The 24712-nt window shown below is 40.1% G+C and overlaps 1 pseudogene; it reads right to left on the bottom strand.

The window, feature by feature from the left end:
* Positions 1-694: 694 nt before the first annotated feature.
* On the bottom strand, positions 695-24712 carry LOC137298426 (glutamate receptor ionotropic, kainate glr-3-like; annotated as a pseudogene).

The raw sequence follows: 24712 nt of genomic DNA, 5'->3' as shown, positions 1-24712 counted from the left end.
ACTGTGCAAATATAAAAAGATATCACACGGGTTGTCCTCACCCGTATGGGTAATTATGCACAGTATGGGAGAGCCAGGATATGGAGATGTCTCCATGGGCTCTTTACCCCAACTCCACATGTGAGATGTAAGAACGGACACTGACAAGGTAATGATGTCCCACACTGATCGTACAAACCTGTTGCAATTACAAGACAACCTGATGGCCTAACGAATTCCGTCACGCACACGATACACCGTCATTTAGTGAACGAGAACGACAGGAATGACTACCTTCACTTGTGTCAGCATTCGCCACTCAGTCACTCCTACTCTGAAGACGCTTTCATTTTTAAATAAACACCCAACTGAACACCTAATTTCATTTATTTGCTTTTTATGAACGTGTCTAACACGTTCTTTCACAGCGTCTGTACCTGTCAGTAACCCATGCTGGTCGTATGAGGTGACTAACGCGATCAGGTGCTCAGACTCGCTGACACATGTCCTTGATTCCTAACTGCACAGATGAATGCTCTCGTGCTGTTGATCACTGGATTGTCTGGTTCAGACTCCATTATTTACAGACCGCCGCCATATATGTGGAATATTGGTGTAAAACTAAACACATTGACTCAAAGTGTCTGTTCAGTGAAGGAAACATCATCAGTTACTTTACTGCTCTCTTCTTGAAGACTTCTGATTCATAAGAAGATCATCTTGTTGGTGGGCGCGTTACGTTTTCAAGACACAGGACAATAATGCTGCGTGCAATTCCAACACACACGACGATGAAGCCACCCCCGACTTGATTTAGTGTGATGGATTCCAATGTTCGTTTCTCTGGACAGTGTGTCAAGTTTCTCTTGACGCTCCACTTTTCCCACAGTCGATCCAAAATGCCGACCGCGCTCATCTGAGACATTCTGCCAAGAGACAAGAAGACCATTAAAAGTCCTACGAAAATACTCACTACAAACATTTCATTACACGGGTATCTTCCCAATTGTCAGACGCGTCGACTGTCAGACGGCTAATTATCAGATGGCTGGTTAGTCAAGCATTAGTTACCTGTTTACCTTTTAGTAAAATGGAACAGACCATGACAATAAAAACTCAGTAAGTCCCAGAAAAGTTTTAATTACCTTTGCTCTTTTATTATTTACATATCAAATTATCAAATGTAAAATATGGTGATTTGGTGATTTTACATTACAATCTGTATAAGTAATGTAAGCACAAACTTTGAGTGTTAATTGCATATCTTGTTAAGAAATGTAAGTATAAACTTTATTATTTAACAAAAGTATTGCACTATTTACTATTTACATATATGTCAGTCAGTAACGGAATATTGTATCCAACAATTACAGCCTTGTTCACTTTACATGCACTATTTACATAGTCACAATCACCTTCGCAGTTCAGTAGTTTTAGCCAAGTTTCAAGAGATGTCCTACAGCATCCGGGAATTCCACTTATCAGCTTTTCTTTCAGACGAAGGAATCTCCCCTCAGATTCTCTGTACACTTTCTTCCTGGGTGGGGGAGTAGCGCCAAAGATAATCTGCTCCAGCTTAGCGCCTTCTGACTTCTCAATGCCTTGCATCAGGTCCACAAATCTAAACAGGTTGGGATGCTGATAAGGTAGACTTCTGTTGATACGGGCATGGAATCCATCAAGGTCGTTGTTTGTCTTTTAGCCAACTGTGTGGTGATGGTTCCAAAGGCGTAGTGGGAAGCGGGCGTTGTCGTCAGTCCATTTGTCACCATGTAGTCGTTGAACTCCTGGGACCGTGCTACTTCAGGTGTTGCGTCCATCGTGTCCAGCCAGGCATCTTGCACATCAGGAAGAGGAAGCAGGGGAAGTCCAGTCGCTCTTCGAATCCATCTCTGTACTTGGGGATCTTCCTTGTACTCTACAGCTAAGCCGAGGTCCTGGGTTTTCCTCCAGATGGCATGGGTGTAGTGGAAGAAACACCCCTTGATGTCTGCTGCAGGAAACTCGGTCTCTGTGGCTCGAATGGCCGCCATCTCGAAGTCCGTCTGAACGGTAGCTGGAGCTAGCGGTTGGTTGAACATCTGATGGACCTCTGTCTTCAGTAGGGTGAACATCCTGGTGTGTGATGTCTGTTGTCGGGTTTGGCAGCATTGCGAAGACAGCGGGTACATGGTGTATCCAAAGCGGGCATGTATGGTGTAAAGGTGATTCCAGAGATGAGGACAACAGGAAATGTACTGTCCATGTAGAGTGTGTCAGCTTCAGCCACACATCACAGCTGCTCATCGGTCGAAAAGATGATGATCTTGTCCTCCTCGCCATCTTCACAGAGAAGAAACCTTCTGCCATGTCTGGTTGTGGTCCACTGTCCTTCCAAGCGAGCATCAGCTCTGGTCTGTGGCAGTATAGGGATTGTTGCCCGGCGATGTCGGTAGAGGGAACTCTTCAAACTGGGAAAGGAAGGCAGGTGCGGGGCGTCGTCTGGAGCCTGGAGACTAACTTCGGCATTGTAGATCGCCTGGACAGGTGTGGCTTCTTCTCTGACCCGTTTCCGCAAGTTGCTAACAAACTTGGCTGAAGTCCTGGTGGGTGGGAGTGGTCTGAGGAATCTCCCAGGAAGTCCGCAACAGTGGAACATTTCCCTCTGCATGTCTTGACGATACATCTCCAGTGTGTTGTCTGGCCTCTGGTCTTATTCTTGGAGTATGTGAACCCATCAAGAAATGCTTGCTGTGTTCCTCCCTGACAATGAATAAATTCCACTCTGTGTATGCCAGTGATAGCTGCGATATCGTACTGACTTTCCAGTTCATGATATATATCACATGTGAAATTCAGCTTGAGTTGCGGAGAACTTTAAACCACTTACTCAAGTATATACAAAACAGTTAAAGCTTATTTAATAATGCTTACTGCATTCTGCATACTTCCTGTATTCCATATAGTTGAACAAACTACTTCAAAATCACATCTCTCTCCACATACTGATCAAAAGCAGCGACAACAACAACAAAAACAAAAGAGTATAATCGGTTTCAATTAACAAGCTTAGTGGCTGGGATCAACCTAATCACCCTGCCCACAATTTGGAGCAGTTCATTAATTAGTAGGTAAGGCCAGGCAGTTACACTGGTAACACTTGACTGATTTGCCTAATGATTGAGCCGTCTGACAATTGGAACGTCTGATGCCTGGGAGTGAACCATTACACGTAGTATGTATTGTAATTAATGCAAACACATATAGTCAACTTAACTATATTTCAGATATACGTGCAATATTGAATAAAGGTTTTGGACATATTGTTCATCGATAATCAATATCCATATTTATATTTTTGTTTAAAAACACTTTGTATTATGTTTGTGAACTTTAAAGGCTCTGTCGCAGCTTACACTTTATCCATGTCGGCTTTTAGAGGCGACCCTTTGAGCAATCCAAAAGATATTTGTAGGTATAATAGTCTTTCTCCCAGAACCTGTAAGTGGCAGTCATCAGCCATGTGCTTCTCTAGTTGTGATGAGAACATCATCAGGGCATATTTCTCACGTTCCAGTCGTTTTAGATGTTTTTCATTCGAGGATTCCAGGAACACTGGGTCGTTGGCTTTTATCTTTGACCATAGTCTTCCATATAAACTTGGTGGGTCATTTGTCTGGTAGTTAAAGATGAAAGTGGCAGACAATGAATAAATTTACAGCAAAAGTAACATTTCTGCTCATTCCTGATACTAAGCAGGAACTAGTAAGGCCACCAAGGCAGGGCGTTTTTCACAAACTCATTACCCCACGCACATCACTGAAATGGCTTTAAACAAATAATTAGATATTCCATGACAAATCTAATACATTTCACGTATACGGATTTGCTGAATCTTTCAAAAGCATAACTGTGCTCCCATAGCTTGTTTTCAACTGCTGCCCACTTTGACATTGATGTAATATTGATAAAGTGACTTAAAACCACACTCACTCACTATGTTTTGAATGATTCACTTCGAATCTGTTTTGAAGAGGAGTATACAGACACGTACTGTCACAAGATAAACTGTCACAATATTCAAGTGTGTCTCTAAATACACATGATATATGTAAAGTTCTTAATTCAGTCCTTTTTACGATAACACGTTTAAATTTGTCTCCTGACAGTAAATCAACTTATGAACCGACTATCATGTTCCGCGCAGAAATTCTGATATTTCGTTTATTGTGTGCGGATAATGTAACTTTTATTGTTGACAATTATAGTTTGTTTCTAGAGGCTCACAGATTGTTTCCATAGATATTCCATTACTAATATGTTACTTAACATTCAATGGAGGAATTCTGGTCAAACACCATTAACTGCTTCTAGATATCACAGTGCTTGAATATCAGACAGTGGTAACACGAGTTGCGTACAGTTATCGCCCGAAAGGTGAATTTAGTTCTTTATTCGCAGGGCATTTGTGTTTGTAAGAAACAGTGCTGAAATTTCATGTATTTCAATATATTATATTAATATATGACATCAATGAAAGAGTGAAGCTACCATGTGTAAAACAAATGTTGATAATTCACTTAAACACCCAATGGAGCAGACACATCAACATCGGAATATACTGGCAACATTTTGAACTCTACACTACCACAACAAAGGAACAAAGGGCAAAACCCAGTAATTAGTATCCAGATACCTTCAATATATGATGGGAGATACCGGATGTTTGCAACCCAGCTGAATAATCACTGTCCAGTAGCCCCTCTAGGTCAGTGAACGGTTTAACTTCAGTCTGTGCGGACAGAGCGGCGACAAGGTTGGCACAGTAGACTGTAGTTAAAACCATCAACGACATCCACAACGATGCCATCAAAACCTTCCCCGACATACCTCTAGGATATTTACTAAAGCCTGCAAAATGCATTTAGATACAAAACTAAATATTGATCAGTCTCAGACAGGCGGTGCGCTACAAACTAACACGTAGGTCTGTCAAAACATACATTTGAACACAACGTCACTTAACACACTCCACTGAGTTATTGTTACAGCTATAGTTCTAAATATTTAAAAAAATAGAAAGAGAAGAAGAAAAGTCAAAAAGCAAAAGTTGAGTCATATTACACTTTGCAAATAATATGCTCCTCGATTTATTTGCCTATGCTTGTATATGTCATTTTTCGCGTAAAATGTCAGTTCAAACAGTTATCAGGTTTTTCAACGGAGTGCTATGCGACATAGGTGAAAAACCCCAGTTCCCTTAAACCAATTTACCTATGTGACCTGGACGTGTTGTGTTGTCGACTAATTTTGTCTGTATTTATGCATAAGGCGTAACATTCAGCATCACAGAACATTATTCAGAAGATTGATTTGACACCCTTTCTCCGCTATGCACAAGACAATGTGTCAAACCTGTTCAGCTATCTTCAAGACTGTTTGTCAGTTGTTTCAAAGGCATTTAGAAGTTGGAGTAATCAAACTAAAAGTGCTTTATGGTTCAAACGTCTTTATTATACAAGGTCACAACGTTTCGAGACAGATTCTAGTCCCTTCTTCAGGTGAAGTGAGGGTAAAACTAAAGGGTTGCAGTATATATACACATAACAGTAGACCGATAACAATGGGTAACAAGGTATACAGGTTTCTATTAATTCTATAAACTTTATTATTTAACAAAAGTATTGCACTATTTACTATTTACATATATGTCAGTCAGTAACGGAATATTGTATCCAACAATTACAGCCTTGTTCACTTTACATGCACTATTTACATAGTCACAATCACCTTCGCAGTTCAGTAGTTTTAGCCAAGTTTCAAGAGATGTCCTACAGCATCCGGGAATTCCACTTATCAGCTTTTCTTTCAGACGAAGGAATCTCCCCTCAGATTCTCTGTACACTTTCTTCCTGGGTGGGGGAGTAGCGCCAAAGATAATCTGCTCCAGCTTAGCGCCTTCTGACTTCTCAATGCCTTGCATCAGGTCCACAAATCTAAACAGGTTGGGATGCTGATAAGGTAGACTTCTGTTGATACGGGCATGGAATCCATCAAGGTCGTTGTTTGTCTTTTAGCCAACTGTGTGGTGATGGTTCCAAAGGCGTAGTGGGAAGCGGGCGTTGTCGTCAGTCCATTTGTCACCATGTAGTCGTTGAACTCCTGGGACCGTGCTACTTCAGGTGTTGCGTCCATCGTGTCCAGCCAGGCATCTTGCACATCAGGAAGAGGAAGCAGGGGAAGTCCAGTCGCTCTTCGAATCCATCTCTGTACTTGGGGATCTTCCTTGTACTCTACAGCTAAGCCGAGGTCCTGGGTTTTCCTCCAGATGGCATGGGTGTAGTGGAAGAAACACCCCTTGATGTCTGCTGCAGGAAACTCGGTCTCTGTGGCTCGAATGGCCGCCATCTCGAAGTCCGTCTGAACGGTAGCTGGAGCTAGCGGTTGGTTGAACATCTGATGGACCTCTGTCTTCAGTAGGGTGAACATCCTGGTGTGTGATGTCTGTTGTCGGGTTTGGCAGCATTGCGAAGACAGCGGGTACATGGTGTATCCAAAGCGGGCATGTATGGTGTAAAGGTGATTCCAGAGATGAGGACAACAGGAAATGTACTGTCCATGTAGAGTGTGTCAGCTTCAGCCACACATCACAGCTGCTCATCGGTCGAAAAGATGATGATCTTGTCCTCCTCGCCATCTTCACAGAGAAGAAACCTTCTGCCATGTCTGGTTGTGGTCCACTGTCCTTCCAAGCGAGCATCAGCTCTGGTCTGTGGCAGTATAGGGATTGTTGCCCGGCGATGTCGGTAGAGGGAACTCTTCAAACTGGGAAAGGAAGGCAGGTGCGGGGCGTCGTCTGGAGCCTGGAGACTAACTTCGGCATTGTAGATCGCCTGGACAGGTGTGGCTTCTTCTCTGACCCGTTTCCGCAAGTTGCTAACAAACTTGGCTGAAGTCCTGGTGGGTGGGAGTGGTCTGAGGAATCTCCCAGGAAGTCCGCAACAGTGGAACATTTCCCTCTGCATGTCTTGACGATACATCTCCAGTGTGTTGTCTGGCCTCTGGTCTTATTCTTGGAGTATGTGAACCCATCAAGAAATGCTTGCTGTGTTCCTCCCTGACAATGAATAAATTCCACTCTGTGTATGCCAGTGATAGCTGCGATATCGTACTGACTTTCCAGTTCATGATATATATCACATGTGAAATTCAGCTTGAGTTGCGGAGAACTTTAAACCACTTACTCAAGTATATACAAAACAGTTAAAGCTTATTTAATAATGCTTACTGCATTCTGCATACTTCCTGTATTCCATATAGTTGAACAAACTACTTCAAAATCACATCTCTCTCCACATACTGATCAAAAGCAGCGACAACAACAACAAAAACAAAAGAGTATAATCGGTTTCAATTAACAAGCTTAGTGGCTGGGATCAACCTAATCACCCTGCCCACAATTTGGAGCAGTTCATTAATTAGTAGGTAAGGCCAGGCAGTTACACTGGTAACACTTGACTGATTTGCCTAATGATTGAGCCGTCTGACAATTGGAACGTCTGATGCCTGGGAGTGAACCATTACACGTAGTATGTATTGTAATTAATGCAAACACATATAGTCAACTTAACTATATTTCAGATATACGTGCAATATTGAATAAAGGTTTTGGACATATTGTTCATCGATAATCAATATCCATATTTATATTTTTGTTTAAAAACACTTTGTATTATGTTTGTGAACTTTAAAGGCTCTGTCGCAGCTTACACTTTATCCATGTCGGCTTTTAGAGGCGACCCTTTGAGCAATCCAAAAGATATTTGTAGGTATAATAGTCTTTCTCCCAGAACCTGTAAGTGGCAGTCATCAGCCATGTGCTTCTCTAGTTGTGATGAGAACATCATCAGGGCATATTTCTCACGTTCCAGTCGTTTTAGATGTTTTTCATTCGAGGATTCCAGGAACACTGGGTCGTTGGCTTTTATCTTTGACCATAGTCTTCCATATAAACTTGGTGGGTCATTTGTCTGGTAGTTAAAGATGAAAGTGGCAGACAATGAATAAATTTACAGCAAAAGTAACATTTCTGCTCATTCCTGATACTAAGCAGGAACTAGTAAGGCCACCAAGGCAGGGCGTTTTTCACAAACTCATTACCCCACGCACCTCACTGAAATGGCTTTAAACAAATAATTAGATATTCCATGACAAATCTAATACATTTCACGTATACGGATTTGCTGAATCTTTCAAAAGCATAACTGTGCTCCCATAGCTTGTTTTCAACTGCTGCCCACTTTGACATTGATGTAATATTGATAAAGTGACTTAAAACCACACTCACTCACTATGTTTTGAATGATTCACTTCGAATCTGTTTTGAAGAGGAGTATACAGACACGTACTGTCACAAGATAAACTGTCACAATATTCAAGTGTGTCTCTAAATACACATGATATATGTAAAGTTCTTAATTCAGTCCTTTTTACGATAACACGTTTAAATTTGTCTCCTGACAGTAAATCAACTTATGAACCGACTATCATGTTCCGCGCAGAAATTCTGATATTTCGTTTATTGTGTGCGGATAATGTAACTTTTATTGTTGACAATTATAGTTTGTTTCTAGAGGCTCACAGATTGTTTCCATAGATATTCCATTACTAATATGTTACTTAACATTCAATGGAGGAATTCTGGTCAAACACCATTAACTGCTTCTAGATATCACAGTGCTTGAATATCAGACAGTGGTAACACGAGTTGCGTACAGTTATCGCCCGAAAGGTGAATTTAGTTCTTTATTCGCAGGGCATTTGTGTTTGTAAGAAACAGTGCTGAAATTTCATGTATTTCAATATATTATATTAATATATGACATCAATGAAAGAGTGAAGCTACCATGTGTAAAACAAATGTTGATAATTCACTTAAACACCCAATGGAGCAGACACATCAACATCGGAATATACTGGCAACATTTTGAACTCTACACTACCACAACAAAGGAACAAAGGGCAAAACCCAGTAATTAGTATCCAGATACCTTCAATATATGATGGGAGATACCGGATGTTTGCAACCCAGCTGAATAATCACTGTCCAGTAGCCCCTCTAGGTCAGTGAACGGTTTAACTTCAGTCTGTGCGGACAGAGCGGCGACAAGGTTGGCACAGTAGACTGTAGTTAAAACCATCAACGACATCCACAACGATGCCATCAAAACCTTCCCCGACATACCTCTAGGATATTTACTAAAGCCTGCAAAATGCATTTAGATACAAAACTAAATATTGATCAGTCTCAGACAGGCGGTGCGCTACAAACTAACACGTAGGTCTGTCAAAACATACATTTGAACACAACGTCACTTAACACACTCCACTGAGTTATTGTTACAGCTATAGTTCTAAATATTTAAAAAAATAGAAAGAGAAGAAGAAAAGTCAAAAAGCAAAAGTTGAGTCATATTACACTTTGCAAATAATATGCTCCTCGATTTATTTGCCTATGCTTGTATATGTCATTTTTCGCGTAAAATGTCAGTTCAAACAGTTATCAGGTTTTTCAACGGAGTGCTATGCGACATAGGTGAAAAACCCCAGTTCCCTTAAACCAATTTACCTATGTGACCTGGACGTGTTGTGTTGTCGACTAATTTTGTCTGTATTTATGCATAAGGCGTAACATTCAGCATCACAGAACATTATTCAGAAGATTGATTTGACACCCTTTCTCCGCTATGCACAAGACAATGTGTCAAACCTGTTCAGCTATCTTCAAGACTGTTTGTCAGTTGTTTCAAAGGCATTTAGAAGTTGGAGTAATCAAACTAAAAGTGCTTTATGGTTCAAACGTCTTTATTATACAAGGTCACAACGTTTCGAGACAGATTCTAGTCCCTTCTTCAGGTGAAGTGAGGGTAAAACTAAAGGGTTGCAGTATATATACACATAACAGTAGACCGATAACAATGGGTAACAAGGTATACAGGTTTCTATTAATTCTATAAACTTTATTATTTAACAAAAGTATTGCACTATTTACTATTTACATATATGTCAGTCAGTAACGGAATATTGTATCCAACAATTACAGCCTTGTTCACTTTACATGCACTATTTACATAGTCACAATCACCTTCGCAGTTCAGTAGTTTTAGCCAAGTTTCAAGAGATGTCCTACAGCATCCGGGAATTCCACTTATCAGCTTTTCTTTCAGACGAAGGAATCTCCCCTCAGATTCTCTGTACACTTTCTTCCTGGGTGGGGGAGTAGCGCCAAAGATAATCTGCTCCAGCTTAGCGCCTTCTGACTTCTCAATGCCTTGCATCAGGTCCACAAATCTAAACAGGTTGGGATGCTGATAAGGTAGACTTCTGTTGATACGGGCATGGAATCCATCAAGGTCGTTGTTTGTCTTTTAGCCAACTGTGTGGTGATGGTTCCAAAGGCGTAGTGGGAAGCGGGCGTTGTCGTCAGTCCATTTGTCACCATGTAGTCGTTGAACTCCTGGGACCGTGCTACTTCAGGTGTTGCGTCCATCGTGTCCAGCCAGGCATCTTGCACATCAGGAAGAGGAAGCAGGGGAAGTCCAGTCGCTCTTCGAATCCATCTCTGTACTTGGGGATCTTCCTTGTACTCTACAGCTAAGCCGAGGTCCTGGGTTTTCCTCCAGATGGCATGGGTGTAGTGGAAGAAACACCCCTTGATGTCTGCTGCAGGAAACTCGGTCTCTGTGGCTCGAATGGCCGCCATCTCGAAGTCCGTCTGAACGGTAGCTGGAGCTAGCGGTTGGTTGAACATCTGATGGACCTCTGTCTTCAGTAGGGTGAACATCCTGGTGTGTGATGTCTGTTGTCGGGTTTGGCAGCATTGCGAAGACAGCGGGTACATGGTGTATCCAAAGCGGGCATGTATGGTGTAAAGGTGATTCCAGAGATGAGGACAACAGGAAATGTACTGTCCATGTAGAGTGTGTCAGCTTCAGCCACACATCACAGCTGCTCATCGGTCGAAAAGATGATGATCTTGTCCTCCTCGCCATCTTCACAGAGAAGAAACCTTCTGCCATGTCTGGTTGTGGTCCACTGTCCTTCCAAGCGAGCATCAGCTCTGGTCTGTGGCAGTATAGGGATTGTTGCCCGGCGATGTCGGTAGAGGGAACTCTTCAAACTGGGAAAGGAAGGCAGGTGCGGGGCGTCGTCTGGAGCCTGGAGACTAACTTCGGCATTGTAGATCGCCTGGACAGGTGTGGCTTCTTCTCTGACCCGTTTCCGCAAGTTGCTAACAAACTTGGCTGAAGTCCTGGTGGGTGGGAGTGGTCTGAGGAATCTCCCAGGAAGTCCGCAACAGTGGAACATTTCCCTCTGCATGTCTTGACGATACATCTCCAGTGTGTTGTCTGGCCTCTGGTCTTATTCTTGGAGTATGTGAACCCATCAAGAAATGCTTGCTGTGTTCCTCCCTGACAATGAATAAATTCCACTCTGTGTATGCCAGTGATAGCTGCGATATCGTACTGACTTTCCAGTTCATGATATATATCACATGTGAAATTCAGCTTGAGTTGCGGAGAACTTTAAACCACTTACTCAAGTATATACAAAACAGTTAAAGCTTATTTAATAATGCTTACTGCATTCTGCATACTTCCTGTATTCCATATAGTTGAACAAACTACTTCAAAATCACATCTCTCTCCACATACTGATCAAAAGCAGCGACAACAACAACAAAAACAAAAGAGTATAATCGGTTTCAATTAACAAGCTTAGTGGCTGGGATCAACCTAATCACCCTGCCCACAATTTGGAGCAGTTCATTAATTAGTAGGTAAGGCCAGGCAGTTACACTGGTAACACTTGACTGATTTGCCTAATGATTGAGCCGTCTGACAATTGGAACGTCTGATGCCTGGGAGTGAACCATTACACGTAGTATGTATTGTAATTAATGCAAACACATATAGTCAACTTAACTATATTTCAGATATACGTGCAATATTGAATAAAGGTTTTGGACATATTGTTCATCGATAATCAATATCCATATTTATATTTTTGTTTAAAAACACTTTGTATTATGTTTGTGAACTTTAAAGGCTCTGTCGCAGCTTACACTTTATCCATGTCGGCTTTTAGAGGCGACCCTTTGAGCAATCCAAAAGATATTTGTAGGTATAATAGTCTTTCTCCCAGAACCTGTAAGTGGCAGTCATCAGCCATGTGCTTCTCTAGTTGTGATGAGAACATCATCAGGGCATATTTCTCACGTTCCAGTCGTTTTAGATGTTTTTCATTCGAGGATTCCAGGAACACTGGGTCGTTGGCTTTTATCTTTGACCATAGTCTTCCATATAAACTTGGTGGGTCATTTGTCTGGTAGTTAAAGATGAAAGTGGCAGACAATGAATAAATTTACAGCAAAAGTAACATTTCTGCTCATTCCTGATACTAAGCAGGAACTAGTAAGGCCACCAAGGCAGGGCGTTTTTCACAAACTCATTACCCCACGCACATCACTGAAATGGCTTTAAACAAATAATTAGATATTCCATGACAAATCTAATACATTTCACGTATACGGATTTGCTGAATCTTTCAAAAGCATAACTGTGCTCCCATAGCTTGTTTTCAACTGCTGCCCACTTTGACATTGATGTAATATTGATAAAGTGACTTAAAACCACACTCACTCACTATGTTTTGAATGATTCACTTCGAATCTGTTTTGAAGAGGAGTATACAGACACGTACTGTCACAAGATAAACTGTCACAATATTCAAGTGTGTCTCTAAATACACATGATATATGTAAAGTTCTTAATTCAGTCCTTTTTACGATAACACGTTTAAATTTGTCTCCTGACAGTAAATCAACTTATGAACCGACTATCATGTTCCGCGCAGAAATTCTGATATTTCGTTTATTGTGTGCGGATAATGTAACTTTTATTGTTGACAATTATAGTTTGTTTCTAGAGGCTCACAGATTGTTTCCATAGATATTCCATTACTAATATGTTACTTAACATTCAATGGAGGAATTCTGGTCAAACACCATTAACTGCTTCTAGATATCACAGTGCTTGAATATCAGACAGTGGTAACACGAGTTGCGTACAGTTATCGCCCGAAAGGTGAATTTAGTTCTTTATTCGCAGGGCATTTGTGTTTGTAAGAAACAGTGCTGAAATTTCATGTATTTCAATATATTATATTAATATATGACATCAATGAAAGAGTGAAGCTACCATGTGTAAAACAAATGTTGATAATTCACTTAAACACCCAATGGAGCAGACACATCAACATCGGAATATACTGGCAACATTTTGAACTCTACACTACCACAACAAAGGAACAAAGGGCAAAACCCAGTAATTAGTATCCAGATACCTTCAATATATGATAGGAGATACCGGATGTTTGCAACCCAGCTGAATAATCACTGTCCAGTAGCCCCTCTAGGTCAGTGAACGGTTTAACTTCAGTCTGTGCGGACAGAGCGGCGACAAGGTTGGCACAGTAGACTGTAGTTAAAACCATCAACGACATCCACAACGATGCCATCAAAACCTTCCCCGACATACCTCTAGGATATTTACTAAAGCCTGCAAAATGCATTTAGATACAAAACTAAATATTGATCAGTCTCAGACAGGCGGTGCGCTACAAACTAACACGTAGGTCTGTCAAAACATACATTTGAACACAACGTCACTTAACACACTCCACTGAGTTATTGTTACAGCTATAGTTCTAAATATTTAAAAAAATAGAAAGAGAAGAAGAAAAGTCAAAAAGCAAAAGTTGAGTCATATTACACTTTGCAAATAATATGCTCCTCGATTTATTTGCCTATGCTTGTATATGTCATTTTTCGCGTAAAATGTCAGTTCAAACAGTTATCAGGTTTTTCAACGGAGTGCTATGCGACATAGGTGAAAAACCCCAGTTCCCTTAAACCAATTTACCTATGTGACCTGGACGTGTTGTGTTGTCGACTAATTTTGTCTGTATTTATGCATAAGGCGTAACATTCAGCATCACAGAACATTATTCAGAAGATTGATTTGACACCCTTTCTCCGCTATGCACAAGACAATGTGTCAAACCTGTTCAGCTATCTTCAAGACTGTTTGTCAGTTGTTTCAAAGGCATTTAGAAGTTGGAGTAATCAAACTAAAAGTGCTTTATGGTTCAAACGTCTTTATTATACAAGGTCACAACGTTTCGAGACAGATTCTAGTCCCTTCTTCAGGTGAAGTGAGGGTAAAACTAAAGGGTTGCAGTATATATACACATAACAGTAGACCGATAACAATGGGTAACAAGGTATACAGGTTTCTATTAATTCTATAAACTTTATTATTTAACAAAAGTATTGCACTATTTACTATTTACATATATGTCAGTCAGTAACGGAATATTGTATCCAACAATTACAGCCTTGTTCACTTTACATGCACTATTTACATAGTCACAATCACCTTCGCAGTTCAGTAGTTTTAGCCAAGTTTCAAGAGATGTCCTACAGCATCCGGGAATTCCACTTATCAGCTTTTCTTTCAGACGAAGGAATCTCCCCTCAGATTCTCTGTACACTTTCTTCCTGGGTGGGGGAGTAGCGCCAAAGATAATCTGCTCCAGCTTAGCGCCTTCTGACTTCTCAATGCCTTGCATCAGGTCCACAAATCTAAACAGGTTGGGATGCTGATAAGGTAGACTTCTGTTGATACGGGCATGGAATCCATCAAGGTCGTTGTTTGTCTTTTAGCCAACTGTGTGGTGATGGTTCCAAAGGCGTAGTGGGAAGCGGGCGTTGTCGTCAGTCCATTTGTCACCATGTAGTCGTTGAACTCCTGGGACCGTGCTACTTCAGGTGTTGCGTCCATCGTGTCCAGCCAGGCATCTTGCACATCAGGAAGAGGAAGCAGGGGAAGTCCAGTCGCTCTTCGAATCCATCTCTGTACTTGGGGATCTTCCTTGTACTCTACAGCTAAGCCGAGGTCCTGGGTTTTCCTCCAGATGGCATGGGTGTAGTGGAAGAAACACCCCTTGATGTCTGCTGCAGGAAACTCGGTCTCTGTGGCTCGAATGGCCGCCATCTCGAAGTCCGTCTGAACGGTAGCTGGAGCTAGCGGTTGGTTGAACATCTGATGGACCTCTGTCTTCAGTAGGGTGAACATCCTGGTGTGTGATGTCTGTTGTCGGGTTTGGCAGCATTGCGAAGACAGCGGGTACATGGTGTATCCAAAGCGGGCATGTATGGTGTAAAGGTGATTCCAGAGATGAGGACAACAGGAAATGTACTGTCCATGTAGAGTGTGTCAGCTTCAGCCACACATCACAGCTGCTCATCGGTCGAAAAGATGATGATCTTGTCCTCCTCGCCATCTTCACAGAGAAGAAACCTTCTGCCATGTCTGGTTGTGGTCCACTGTCCTTCCAAGCGAGCATCAGCTCTGGTCTGTGGCAGTATAGGGATTGTTGCCCGGCGATGTCGGTAGAGGGAACTCTTCAAACTGGGAAAGGAAGGCAGGTGCGGGGCGTCGTCTGGAGCCTGGAGACTAACTTCGGCATTGTAGATCGCCTGGACAGGTGTGGCTTCTTCTCTGACCCGTTTCCGCAAGTTGCTAACAAACTTGGCTGAAGTCCTGGTGGGTGGGAGTGGTCTGAGGAATCTCCCAGGAAGTCCGCAACAGTGGAACATTTCCCTCTGCATGTCTTGACGATACATCTCCAGTGTGTTGTCTGGCCTCTGGTCTTATTCTTGGAGTATGTGAACCCATCAAGAAATGCTTGCTGTGTTCCTCCCTGACAATGAATAAATTCCACTCTGTGTATGCCAGTGATAGCTGCGATATCGTACTGACTTTCCAGTTCATGATATATATCACATGTGAAATTCAGCTTGAGTTGCGGAGAACTTTAAACCACTTACTCAAGTATATACAAAACAGTTAAAGCTTATTTAATAATGCTTACTGCATTCTGCATACTTCCTGTATTCCATATAGTTGAACAAACTACTTCAAAATCACATCTCTCTCCACATACTGATCAAAAGCAGCGACAACAACAACAAAAACAAAAGAGTATAATCGGTTTCAATTAACAAGCTTAGTGGCTGGGATCAACCTAATCACCCTGCCCACAATTTGGAGCAGTTCATTAATTAGTAGGTAAGGCCAGGCAGTTACACTGGTAACACTTGACTGATTTGCCTAATGATTGAGCCGTCTGACAATTGGAACGTCTGATGCCTGGGAGTGAACCATTACACGTAGTATGTATTGTAATTAATGCAAACACATATAGTCAACTTAACTATATTTCAGATATACGTGCAATATTGAATAAAGGTTTTGGACATATTGTTCATCGATAATCAATATCCATATTTATATTTTTGTTTAAAAACACTTTGTATTATGTTTGTGAACTTTAAAGGCTCTGTCGCAGCTTACACTTTATCCATGTCGGCTTTTAGAGGCGACCCTTTGAGCAATCCAAAAGATATTTGTAGGTATAATAGTCTTTCTCCCAGAACCTGTAAGTGGCAGTCATCAGCCATGTGCTTCTCTAGTTGTGATGAGAACATCATCAGGGCATATTTCTCACGTTCCAGTCGTTTTAGATGTTTTTCATTCGAGGATTCCAGGAACACTGGGTCGTTGGCTTTTATCTTTGACCATAGTCTTCCATATAAACTTGGTGGGTCATTTGTCTGGTAGTTAAAGATGAAAGTGGCAGACAATGAATAAATTTACAGCAAAAGTAACATTTCTGCTCATTCCTGATACTAAGCAGGAACTAGTAAGGCCACCAAGGCAGGGCGTTTTTCACAAACTCATTACCCCACGCACATCACTGAAATGGCTTTAAACAAATAATTAGATATTCCATGACAAATCTAATACATTTCACGTATACGGATTTGCTGAATCTTTCAAAAGCATAACTGTGCTCCCATAGCTTGTTTTCAACTGCTGCCCACTTTGACATTGATGTAATATTGATAAAGTGACTTAAAACCACACTCACTCACTATGTTTTGAATGATTCACTTCGAATCTGTTTTGAAGAGGAGTATACAGACACGTACTGTCACAAGATAAACTGTCACAATATTCAAGTGTGTCTCTAAATACACATGATATATGTAAAGTTCTTAATTCAGTCCTTTTTACGATAACACGTTTAAATTTGTCTCCTGACAGTAAATCAACTTATGAACCGACTATCATGTTCCGCGCAGAAATTCTGATATTTCGTTTATTGTGTGCGGATAATGTAACTTTTATTGTTGACAATTATAGTTTGTTTCTAGAGGCTCACAGATTGTTTCCATAGATATTCCATTACTAATATGTTACTTAACATTCAATGGAGGAATTCTGGTCAAACACCATTAACTGCTTCTAGATATCACAGTGCTTGAATATCAGACAGTGGTAACACGAGTTGCGTACAGTTATCGCCCGAAAGGTGAATTTAGTTCTTTATTCGCAGGGCATTTGTGTTTGTAAGAAACAGTGCTGAAATTTCATGTATTTCAATATATTATATTAATATATGACATCAATGAAAGAGTGAAGCTACCATGTGTAAAACAAATGTTGATAATTCACTTAAACACCCAATGGAGCAGACACATCAACATCGGAATATACTGGCAACATTTTGAACTCTACACTACCACAACAAAGGAACAAAGGGCAAAACCCAGTAATTAGTATCCAGATACCTTCAATATATGATGGGAGATACCGGATGTTTGCAACCCAGCTGAATAATCACTGTCCAGTAGCCCCTCTAGGTCAGTGAACGGTTTAACTTCAGTCTGTGCGGACAGAGCGGCGACAAGGTTGGCACAGTAGACTGTAGTTAAAACCATCAACGACATCCACAACGATGCCATCAAAACCTTCCCCGACATACCTCTAGGATATTTACTAAAGCCTGCAAAATGCATTTAGATACAAAACTAAATATTGATCAGTCTCAGACAGGCGGTGCGCTACAAACTAACACGTAGGTCTGTCAAAACATACATTTGAACACAACGTCACTTAACACACTCCACTGAGTTATTGTTACAGCTATAGTTCTAAATATTTAAAAAAATAGAAAGAGAAGAAGAAAAGTCAAAAAGCAAAAGTTGAGTCATATTACACTTTGCAAATAATATGCTCCTCGATTTATTTGCCTATGCTTGTATATGTCATTTTTCGCGTAAAATGTCAGTTCAAACAGTTATCAGGTTTTTCAACGGAGTGCTATGCGACATAGGTGAAAAACCCCAGTTCCCTTAAACCAATTTACCTATGTGACCTGGATGTGTTGTGTTGTCGACTAATTTTGTCTGTATTTATGCATAAGGCGTAACATTCAGCATCACAGAACATTATTCAGAAGATTGATTGAGAACCTTGTTCAGCTATCCGCAAGACTGTTTGACACCCTTTCTCCGCTATGCACAAGACAATGTGTCAAACCTGTTCAGCTATCTTCAAGACTGTTTGTCAGTTGTTTCAAAGGCATTTAGAAGTTGGAGTAATCAAACTAAAAGTGCTTTATGGTTCAAACGTCTTTATTATACAAGGTCACAACGTTTCGAGACAGATTCTAGTCCCTTCTTCAGGTGAAGTGAGGGTAAAACTAAAGGGTTGCAGTATATATACACATAACAGTAGACCGATAACAATGGGTAACAAGGTATACAGGTTTCTATTAATTGATGTACAGGCTTCGATTGATTGATGTACAGGCTTCAACTTATGTACAGGCTTAAACTGATTGGTGTGCAGGCTTGTGTTGATTAGGTTAACGGGTTACAGGTAAAGATGTTTGGATAAAGATTAGTCACCGAGGATAAGGTGGTTCCATGCATTGGGTAAGTAAACACCTCCGTCTCTGTTGACTGAGGGATTGTTCCGCTTGATTGCAATGGCTTCTAGGAGCTTCCGTTTTTTTAAGTCATTGGCGTTCATAACTAATGTCCTCGTGTTGTCCCAAACAATCTTGTGATTGGGGTTGTGCATGACCACTGGCTATCAGGTTAAAAGAACACAAAACATCAGTTCAAAATTTGGATCAGAAGTCTGCTGTATGTGAACACATCATGCACAACCCCAATCACAAGATTGTTTGGGACAACACCAGGACATTAGTTAGGAACGCCAATGACTTAAAAAAACGGAAGCTCCCAGAAGCCATTGCAATCAAGCGGAACAATCCCTCAGTCAGCAGAGACGGAGGTGTTTACTTACCCAATGCATGGAACCACCTTATCCTCAGTGACTACTGTTATGTGTATATATACTGCAACCCTTTAGTTTTACCCTCACTTCACCTGAAGAAGAGACTAGAATCTGTCTCGAAACGTTGTGACCTTGTATAATAAAGAAGTTTGAACCATAAAGCACTTTTAGACTGTTTGTCAGGTTTATTCAGCTGTATTATTCTGTTTTATTATTCTGTAAAACGTTCTAACAACCTTGTTCCGCTATGCACAAGACTTTTTGTCAACCTTGTTCTACTACGCACATGACTGTTTGCCAAGCATATTCAGCTGTTCGCAAGACTGCCTGTTAAGCTGGTTCAGCTATCCACACGACTGCGTGTCAAGCTTATCCAGCTATGTAAATGTTGATTTATCAGAATTTGTTATTTTCCTGTTTTATGTATACATGTCCCAGATGTTGTAACAAGAATCCTTGGCCTTTCATTTATCATGAACTTCAGTTTATACATACCCTGCTTAAACAGGGATTCAGTGACTTCCCAGCAGGCATGAAACAGATTTTGTCTCACTTTCATGAAGCGACCGAGACCCTCTCCATCAGACCCTGCAGGTGTGGCGCACATGAAGATATCCACACTTTCGAACAAGGCAAAGAGCAGTGAGCAAAATCCGGCAATCAGAAACAAAACGAGGTACACGTCGAGTCTGAGTGGGAGAGCTAAGAGATAAAGAGAGCTACTTCGTTGTGCCTCTTATCACAACATTAAAGTATTCCGTGCTGATTGGCGGTAATACGTAGTCAATAAACTTTGAACGGCCTTCTTCTATTGCCAGATCACAAGCAGCAAGGTCCACTTCCTATAAAAGTACAAAGCAACATGGCATGGCAACATACATCCTGTCTTTCTAATACATTTACATCTTATAGAGTCCTATAGCCAGTTCTATCACGAAGTGTTAAATCGTTGCTTCATTAACAGAATAGCTCCAGTAATAATGGCAGTGAAGTAAACCATGGCCTGAAAATATACCACCCTATCAGGGAATTATGACATATGGACTATCCTACTTGCCTCTTACAGCTAACCAAGGCGTGACTGAGCATCTTCTAATCTAATCTTCACACAGCCTTAAAACCAGTATGATACAGTTTGCATGGCGAAATTACCGTTCTGTTTAGCTGGCCCACAATTCCATCATAGGTGTTGTTGACAGGAAGTCCCCACGACTGATCCTCTGGCTCAGTAATACTGTAACTGTAGGGAGAACTGTTTTATATGGGACTGCCGAAAAAAACACCACCGAAATAAACTCAGCCGTTTTAGAAAGTGGCTGGACTATGAATGAAAACTATTGGCTAAGTGTAATGCAACTCACCTGAAATTAAGAACATCGGCGATTGTATCCAAAATATCTATGGCATATCCTATATACTTCGTCGTCCCATTGTTGGTAGATTTCACAACGTAGACCTTTGACTGCAACGGAATTAGAACAGTGCGGTCCAAAGAGTGTATATATTTTAAGGTTTACAATTGAAATATTCTTTCAAACGAATTTTGTAGGATAAAACCAATTTTGAGTGAATAAAAATAAGAAAACCCATCACAATATGAACCTTTTCTTTGAAATAACAATTTACAATAATTATTAGTGACACATAATGCACAAATCCAATGGGTGTCACTTGACCACAAACATTTTAGTTTTTTTTATTCCATTTGAAGTTGCATGTACAGACAGAAGAGTGACATGTGTTGGTGTTTACATCATCAAGATAGTACAAAACTGTTTCCCCATATGGGGGTGTACATATGTAGATAAATAGGAGTTAGGTGAAGACAATATTACTGTACTGGACACATTAGTTTGGGTAGGTCAAACTACATATGTGCTAAATTAAAATGTCATAGTACCATATCTGAGTGTTGCCATTTCCTAGCAGAACAACCACATTTATTATTTTTCATTGCAATAAACCTTTCGATATAGCACATGTCCTTAAGTAACTTGTGAAATACTGCATAGGACCTTAAGTAACTTGTGAAATACTGCATAGGACCTGTCTTGCTGTTTAAGGCGTGAGGCTTACATTAATACTTTGGCAAGTTGTGAAATGTTATTTACTACTTAGCTATTTGAGGTCAGTCCGAATATAATTAATCTAGATACTGTCATATTGCTTTAGAGGTGACCATTACGGAAGTATTCAACTTTAAACCAAAAGCTCCTAACAAATTGACACTCAAACAAGAAACGTGATATATCTTCTGAGGAGGTTTTACAAAATGTACAAAATGAATCATCATTAACTACCTTCAACTTCATTTCTTTTTATTCTGCATAAATTATTCTGTTCATAAATCTGTACTGAACGAACGTGTAAGAGTTTACAGTCATTTTACACTTCCTATAATTCCTCTAATTGCTAAATACGTCTTCTCAGTCAATCTCATGTGTTTTAATGTTCTAAGGTCTTGGGTGTAGAATCATTCATAATTAGTTTATCATAGAATATCCTTGAACCATCGGCGTTACAAATAATATATTTGTGGCTGATCGAAAGTAAGTGTTGTGTTTCTTTTTTGGTATCACAAATATCAGTTATTTGGAATGGTGTTTAACAGTATTGACAATCTAAGAAACTTCCCTGTATTTTGTATCTCATAAATTTTCAAAACACAGGAAGCTATTTCCATCACATATATCTTTCTACTATGTATACCGCTATTAAACCAGGGTTTATCTTCCATATGATGATTTAAAGAAACGGTTCAACTCCAGTGGTTGAGTCAGGTTTTGGTCTGCACCTTTGTCCTCAAAACGTAATTTTCCTATAGAATATCCTCCCAGCAGGTGAAACGTCTCTCCAAAAAGGATTATCACGGTCAGATAAACAGTCAACAGTACTGGACCCAAATGAGAATAAATAAACGAATTACGGGAAAGATGTTTATAAATGTTTTGTTTTTGTTTATAGAGTATTTCATGAGGACAATTTCGAAGCGATGATGAAATGTTCTGTATCCATCATTCTGAGACCTTCATCTTCATAACCTCTGCTTATAGTTGATCTCTTTTTTGGTCGTTTTTATTTTTCCACAAAAACTATAAATAATTTTGCTGAGTTCTTTAATGAATGCTTTGGGTGGCTTGGGCAGTGCAGAGAAAATGCGTACAAGAGTGCGATAGCCAAAGTTTTAATAACAGTGATTTTTTTCCAATAAGAGCAAAATGAATTTTTTTCCAATAAGAGTAACATGTCTTCTGCGCCAGTTAGGCAAATAATCTTTTAATTGTTTCTGTGCCTTTTTCTTGTGTTTATCACCCAGGTTTCATTTAATGAAACATTTAAGGTCATTCCTAAAATTTCGAAGTCCCCCACTGTGTCAGTTAAGATTTAAGTAACTGGTTATATTATTTTGAGACATTGAACCTATCCAAATAGCCTTGGTTTTATCTCTGTCAATTCTGAGTTCTGAGATTTGGTGGAAATTGTTTCAATTGCTGCAAGAAGGTTTTTTTTACAAATCCATCAAGAAATAACTGTGTATCCTCAAACTAGCCTAGTTTATGTTCAGTATCATTAAGCGCTATGCCCTGATTTGTCCTTACCATAGTACCAAATACTTCAACTGCAAAAATAAATGAATGCGGTGACATTGAATCTCACTGTCTACATCCCCTTTCAGGACTGAAAAGAAATGACAGATAACCACATTGAATAACTGATGCTGTTGTATTTGAGGTTCAGATTTTTACCCATTTTATACTGTTTGAACAAAACTAATTTTTTTCGGTACTTGAGTTACAAAATACCTAAAACAAACTAATAAAAAAATTGAGATAGTATCAAAACATGGTTTGATTAATTTCTTAATTTCTAAAATAATATCATAGAGCATCCTATTGTTTTCACTAATACTGCTTCCGAGAAGACCCCTAACATTTTCCTGGGTTTCAAGAATTATAAATTGTGATTTTTAGTGACAATCATAACATAAAAATAACATAACTTAACTTTGCTGTGAACCTTTCCTCTGTGTATATGGAAGGAAGACACCGAATATTGCACTACTCTTCAACATGTATTCATGTTATTGTTAAAAAAAAGCATTTTCAGATTTTTTCTTTGCAAGTTAAAATTGTCTAAATTGAACAAACTCCTGCAATATATGAGAAAATCGGATTTTAACTAGGCACTGCCTCTCTCCTACAGAAAACCTTGTCCTAGTGTGAAAATTAATACTTTTCTTATTTCTGGTTGAGAAAACCTTTCAAACTTCAGTTTTGTGAATGGTGTAACTTTCTCTTAGTATAACTCTACACACCTAAACGTTTTGAGATAGCGGCTATAAAAACAAGCAAAGATTTGGGTCATCAATTTGTTTCATGGTGAATACTTTCTCTGAGTAAAATCAATCGCATCTATATTGTTACCTCAGCAAGAACGTCACCAGAAGATGTCGGTTGTTGTACCCATATGCAACATTAGGAAAATAGCATTCCATGGTGGTTCTTGATGAACAATCGGCCACTGGCACCAGCTCCGTTTTAGTAGAATGACGTCTTAAGGTGAAAACGTTCTGTATCCAACACTAGGAAACGATATTGCGGAAGCACATGCAAGTTAAAGTGAATGAAAGTATATATAGATATTTGTAATTGCAGTCATTCAGTAGTAACATACGTTCAGGTGTAAAAATAGGGAGCTTATAACCTGTGACAGACACAAGATGAGTGAGGAGTCCTGAGCTGAGCAACGATGTTTGGTACTGAACCGACCAGTGAGCCATGTCTGGTACTCCCTCAACAGTTTACATGCATTCCGTGCAATAGTTTCAATGATTACAGTTTGTAGTTGTAACACATGCGCAGACAAGGAGAAGACAATATTTCTGCAGGCGCCGAAGTGACCAGATGTCAGCTTAACCTAACTTGCACAGCAGTCTGTTGAATAAATGACTTACAAAAACACAGGAATGGCTTTGCCGCAACATGTGGCACTCTCGGTGTGCATAATTGAAGCTCACATGCATTTCACAAGAAAATAGTTTATTCACACAGCTTTGACGTCGCAAGAAAGGGTAAACGCTAACCGTCTTCATCAGCTCGGTCATGTAGCCTGGACTCATAGAAGCAACCGCGTGTATGTCAGGGAAGAAAGCCTCGTGGATTGTCTGTAAGGTATTATTTACGTCCACGACACTGACGTCAAACACAAGAAGGGTGGGGCTGTTGGTGAATGACTGGGCAAGAGCAGGTGTTGAACAGTCATTCTCTGCAAATAACCAAAACATACACTGTATCTATGTGTTGTCATTGTTTGTCATTAATGGTCAATTCTCTATTTTCGGCTTTTCGAGTATGTGTAAAAACAGACAAAACTTCCTAAAAATCGAATTAAAAGTTCAGGACGGCAGTCATGCATTTTAGTGTACAGAGAGAAGTAGTAAAGTGGAACACCAGATATTTACCTGGGGAGGAAATTACCAT

The sequence above is a fragment of the Haliotis asinina genome, chromosome 1 (assembly GCF_037392515.1).
Source record: "Haliotis asinina isolate JCU_RB_2024 chromosome 1, JCU_Hal_asi_v2, whole genome shotgun sequence".
NCBI classification, from domain to species: Eukaryota; Metazoa; Mollusca; class Gastropoda; order Lepetellida; family Haliotidae; genus Haliotis; species Haliotis asinina.
Note: the sequence above shows the minus strand (reverse complement) of the source record. Positions and strands in the feature narration are given on the sequence as shown.